This window comes from Octodon degus, unplaced genomic scaffold (assembly GCF_000260255.1).
Source record: "Octodon degus isolate 3935 unplaced genomic scaffold, OctDeg1.0 scaffold00155, whole genome shotgun sequence".
Classification (NCBI taxonomy): domain Eukaryota; kingdom Metazoa; phylum Chordata; class Mammalia; order Rodentia; family Octodontidae; genus Octodon; species Octodon degus.
In genome coordinates, this window is record NW_004524731.1 from 783,921 (window position 1) to 790,156 (window position 6,236).

At 44.7% G+C, this 6,236-nt stretch overlaps 1 pseudogene; it reads left to right on the forward strand.

The window, feature by feature from the left end:
• Positions 1 to 4,101: 4,101 nt before the first annotated feature.
• Positions 4,102 to 6,236, forward strand: part of LOC101570340 — an 8,254-nt pseudogene continuing 6,119 nt past the window's right edge.

Sequence of the window (6,236 nt, forward strand, 5' to 3'; positions counted from 1 at the left end):
ACCTATGAATGTGATTGATCATTACATATGCCTAAAATGTACCAATAAACTTAATTTTAAAAAGTGCAACTCAAAATGGATTGCAGAATTAAATGTAAAATCTCAGATTATAAAACTCATTGAAGAAGACGTAGGGCTAAAACCTCATATCTTACAACTGACAGTGAATTTAGAGCAATCTTAAACAAACGGTCACGTCATGAGCAACAAAGAAAAATATTTACAACCTTGATTTGAGTTGAGCATTTGCACAGTTTGTATCATTTTAAATTTTTGACAGACACTGTAGAAACTATTACTAAATCCTTTTGTTTTGAAAAAAAAAAGAAAAATATAAACATACATTTTAGAATTCGTAATGTTTGAATTTTGAATGACAAAATCAAGAAAATGAATGCAATAACTCAAGTGAGAGAAAGATCTACAAATCATGTATCTCATGAGACACATATTGGGAGTGTAAATAGACCTTGTAATTTGACTATAAAAAGAAAACTCCATTTAAGGAGGGGCAGATATGTCACTTGAGGAACGGATGAAAAAGATGTGGCATTTTTATACAATGGAGTATTACTCAGCTATAAAGAAAAATAAACTCGAAGGCTTCATAGGAAATTGGACACACCTTGAAGGTATACTCATAAGTGAAATAAACCAGACACACATGTGTAAATATCATATTCTGTTACTAGCCTAAGAACTCAAAAGAAGAAATAAAAATTGAAATGTATAATACTAAAATAGAAAGAGAGAATTTAAAGATTAAACAATGAAGACAGAGAAAGGAGAAAAACTAGGAAATATGGTAGGAGCAAAACCACACATTTATATAAACAAGATGGATAAAACAATGGTCTTAAGAATTTCCAACAGGTTTTTGAAAATAGCAGTTAATGGGTAGAATTCTCACCCTGACAAACACTATATGTTGATATCTGTGAAATAAGCAACTACATTGAGGACAGCAATGTGTCATATTAAAACCATGCTTAAATACCTGTCGCTTGGGCCATCTAAATGTGTACTGCTCCTAATGTCATATCAATTTATTGTTATAATCTCTTTAAAGTAAATGTTTCTTTAAAAATGTAATAAAAGCAAACAAGAGACAAGAAAGGACTGTCCTCCTACAATGTTGTATATGGTGTGATTTTTAAATTTCTCTGTAATAATATCATTAAGCATCTCTTCTGGATATTTAACAACTAAAGACTGCAGATCAAAAAATAGGGAGAGAGATGGGCTACAAGGATAGCCAATACTTTGGCTCTAACCCTTCAAGGTCAGTGAGGACTCAGGACTTAAGAAAACCTCTGCTGTGACATTCTGTAACTAAGTGGTGTCCCAAATTTTCTCATCAATGAGATTATGGGGCCACAGAGGAAAGTAATCAATGATGTAGAGTGTGCCTGAGGAGAGTCACCTAAACAGAAAACATTCTCTCAGGCTTTCACAGAATGTAAATTGGTCAAGCAATGGCCGTGACTCATCCATATGGCTGACACTGACAAAAGATCTACAAGCAGCTGTACATGGCTTCAGGGTTAATCCTGAGGGGATTTGACTGACCTTGTCAGATACAAAAGTTACATTTTTTTCAATATATAGGTCTTGCTTTACCTTGTTCTTAACCATCCAGCAGAAAAGTGTAACCTCGAGATATAAAAAGTAAAGCTCTATTAATATGCTGAGCTATAAAAGGCTCAAGTCAACAACTTCTGGCAATTGCCAGTTGTGCTAAGAACTCACTACTAGTATGGACTATTGGACTATATTGGGTGATTTTGCTGAAATCAAGTACCTACAATCTCTGGACTGACACCAAGTATGAAAAGGTCCTTTAAAGACTTCTCCAAATACCACATCTCTAAATGCGGTGGAACATCCATCTCTGACAAAACAAAACAAAGAAGGGGGATATGTGGAGAGCCAGAAAAGCCAAGAAATTGATCAAATGTATGTAAGTGGGACTAGGCCTCAGTGTTCAAAGCAAACAAGCTACCTCAGTCCTAACAAAAACATTCTGTCTGGTTAAGGTCTGCTATTAGTTGCTAGGCAACCTTGTGTCACATGTTACTAACTTTGCAAAAGCATAAATAAAGGAGGATTTTATTGTGGAAAAAAAGAAATATATATATATACATATATATTAGTTAGGATAGATGCACAGCTACTTTTTCTTAGTTCATTGAGAATAACGTTTTGTACTAATATTATTTAGACAAGATATCATGTCTGCATCTTGTCCTTTAAACAACTACTATGAAGACAACAATATTCAATGTGTAAATTATTGTAACTGCCCTACTAACTTGTTTTGAAATTGTTTCATAGCTATTTTATCTTTTCTCTCATTAAAATGAATAAAAAATAAATAAATTTAAGAAAAAGAAGGGACAGAGGATTGTAGTGTACGTCCCTCTCAGGGATCGAGTCTACGCACTGGATCCGGCAGAGCAGCATCACTTTCACAGCTAGAGCAGGTGTCAGGAACGTGCAAGGCTTTCCCCCACCGAGGAACACGCCAACGTGCTGTGGACTGGGTCTCGGCAGTGGTGTCTTCACGAGTCCTGCTCTACATTAGAAGAGCTTGACATTTGGGCCTGAACCATTCAGGACACAGACTCCTCCTCCACGTCCTCATGAAAGCAGTGGAGCTCGGCCTCAGTCACCTTCTCCTCACTGGCACACAGCCCCAGACACCACAGCTCCCAGAAGGAGTGGTTTGTCTCGGCTCACGGCCTCAGGGGGCCATCCAGGTCTTGTTGGCACCAGGGCAGAAACAGTGTGGCGGTACTCATGGCGGAGAGAGCTCTGCACTGCATGGTGGCCAGGAAGCAGAGGGGAGCTCAGACTGCGACAAGAGCGCACATTTCCAGGTCTTCTCCACCTGCGACCAGCCCCACCTCCTAGCAGCACATGCGGCTGCTGAACCGATCAAGGCACAGAACCTCTGATAATGTCACCCCAACCCCATGGTCCAATCTTCTTCCATATGCACAAGGACTTGGGGGAACATTTTAGAATTAAACCATAGCAATGTTAGTCCATTCTCTGCAATGCTCAATGAGATCTTTGCATTGTGAAAGAGTTCTGAATTTCACAAACATTCCCAGGGATGTTTGATTTGTCTAGAGGTGCCTACCAGTATACTGATACATTTGTTCATACTTATCTGAACCTGGCATTAATGACTACCCAAGGCAGTCTTTAATGATATACAGAGACTTTACTTAAAATTGTCTTGGCCTCTGAAAATTTTCCTTACCCAAGAAATTGTAGACGTCTACAGCACTAGAACCACTTATGGGAGGGAAAGAAAATGATGACACTGCATCTGGACGGCCTGCCCATGAGCTGGGACTGACATGCTATGAAGTACACAAGAGGGCCATATATATGGGTGGAATTTCCATACTTAAAAGAACATTCTGGAACTATGTGGTCTAGCTTGAAAGCCAGGAATGATACTCAATCTATTTTAAAACAAATAAAGTGAGCCAAAAGAATAAACATTTAAATATATCTTATTTTCCAGAGACAAACATAAAGGTGTAGAACTATGAGGCTTATCAGGTATGATATAATAATTTACCAAAAACTGAAGCAAATAGGTAGAACATGTGGGAAGTGGACATCCTGCATCTGGGAGCACAGAGCACTGTGTGGAACCGTGAGAGCTCCGTGTGGCTCCTCCCAGCTCTCTTCTCTCCCCCTCAGCCAGACATATGTGCAATGACGCGGTACACAGCTGTGACCCTCTCATGACCCTCGCGCCCTGCTGCAGTGAGCAGGCTCAAGTACGGGGCAGCAAATTTCCCCCTTTTCAACCATTAGGCTCCTGCAGCCCCACGAGATGTAGGGACCCAGTGCTGTCCTACAGCCATGAGAACCTTGTCTCTGCTCCTGGGCTGTCTCCACACGCCCACATCTCCTCTTGGGCAGTGACGCAGCACACAGCAGTCCTGACAGGACAAGACTGTCTGCCCAGCCTTCCCCTTCACAGCCCCGGGTATCTCCACACTGCTGTGTCTCAGTCACCAGTCTCTGGCCCACGTCCACACTGCACTCCCAGTGAGGTAAGACCTGGACCTTCAGACCATGGAGCAGGACACACTACAGACGCACCTCCAGAAAGTAGCAGTGCCAATGTAAGAATGAAGTTTGACTCTTCAGACAGTCTTCAGAGGGAAAGGAGAACCTCAGGGAGGATTTAAGGATTAATTTTAGTCAAATGAAACCCAAACACCACCCTGTTACTACCAAACAAGCATTTCAGAAAAAGAATAAGATATTTCATAAAGCAGCCTTGAATACATCATAGCAAGGGTCAAAGCACATCAGTGCAGTTGAGTACAGGACGGAGTCCACAGTCATGAGCACAACTGCCGTTATTCTTAGAGAATTCAGACATCCAGGGCTGTCCTATTGGTGGAGTGAGACTGTGATGAGGACACACGCTGCCCTTGCTCAGGGTCCTACATACAGTGTGTACGTCCTGGTGCTGGGCTGTCGGCTACATTGAACAACTCAGTGAGCCCCTCACAGTGTTTCAGGCACACTGTAGAATATCAAAACAACACTACAGAATATCTGCAGCCAACACAGTGTAGGTACTAGGAAGCTGCGCTTCTGGGCAACACACACCCGAAATTATTCATACCTGGAAAACGGGTTTCCTTGAGGGCATTTGCTGGGAGGAGTGCTCCAACTCTGACGTCAATGTTAAAGCCTCCGAGGAGTTTATGACATTGCGACTCAGCCTCCCAACTGCGCAGTGTGCTGGAGGAGGGGCTCGGAGAGGTTCCAGCAATAATGTAAGGGCATCACTTGTGCTGGGAGGCCTTGGGGATCAAAAAGGGCCCAAGGCCAGAGCGAGACCCTTCAGGGGATGGCAATACGGCCAAGGGAGGGCAGCACCTGCAAGTCTGTCTGGCAAGGGCCAGGGCAGACCCCAGGACTCTGTGACCTTGTTGACTCTTTTATGTTTTTCTCTCCTCAGGAGGGGAATGTGAGGCTAACCAGAAACCAGCTCTGCACTCCTCCCACAAAGGACAATAAATAAAAGCCACAAATAAAAGGCACACCTGTGCTGGTTTGGATGCTAGCAGATTTCCTGACAAGGAAGAGAGGCTTAGAAGCCTCAGCCACACCCTGGAGAGCACCATTTCAGAGGCAGTTCAGAGCTTTGATACATGAGGAGAGGTCCTGAGTGATATTATTTTCACTGAGAATTTTCCACTCAAGTCAAAACATTATGTTTGAACGGTGCTTACACTGGTTTTGCAACGAGTGCACTAGAAATCACTGTAGGTCCAAGTGGTAAGATGAAGGAGACTCTGTGTGGAAGGTCTACCTTGCTTCTGTTTACAATCTGTAATTTTCCTCCGCAGAGAGCCTGCGGCCCTGGGACTGTGATCCCACTGTTCTCCGTAGGCTCGGCGAGCCTCGCCCAGAGCGCAGGACACTTGAGAGCCAGCATGCACGGAACGCAGGAAGAGAGCGCTGTCCTAACTCCACGGTCTGGACACTGATTGTGACATTGGCAGTCTCAGCCTCATCTACGACTAATGGATTGACTTAACACAGTGTGGTGAATATCTCTCTTGAAACACTGCCCAAAGCCCTGCAGAATACAGTGTCTCTGTCAGTCTACAATCTCGGGGGACATTTTCCAGGGAGGAGACTAGTGAGCACAGACTGAGCCGTGTAGCACTTTGAACTGCTGAAGACCATCTGCCTTCACTCCAGTCAGGGTCCCTGGGACTAAAGAAAAGTCAGACAAAAGGAGAGGCACACCGCAGGTCAGGGATGCGACTGGCCCATCACAGCCACCATGCCGTTTGTAATCCTGGAGTGAGCAGCGAGCGAGGCACACGAGGGGCACTGTGCACACCCTGGCCTGGGCCTGCGGACCTGGGAGGGCCAGGCCGCTGCTGCTGCTGCTGCTGCTGCTGCTGCTGCTGCTGCTGCTGCTGCTGCTGCTGCCCTGCGCGCCGCCCTGCCACGCGTGATCCAGTCAGAGCCACAGCCTGGCAGCCCGCAGCATCTCCACGGACTCGGGCTGGCTGCAGCGCCACTGTGTGCGCCCTTCCTTCTCCTGGGTGTCCTGGGAGCCTTACATTCCGGCAGCTCAAGGCTGTCAGCATGTCTTAGGCACAGGAGCGCGCAGGCTGCACAGCGCGCGTGCGGGACTGCTCCTCTGCTCTAGTTGGTGGACTGTGAAGACAGACTGC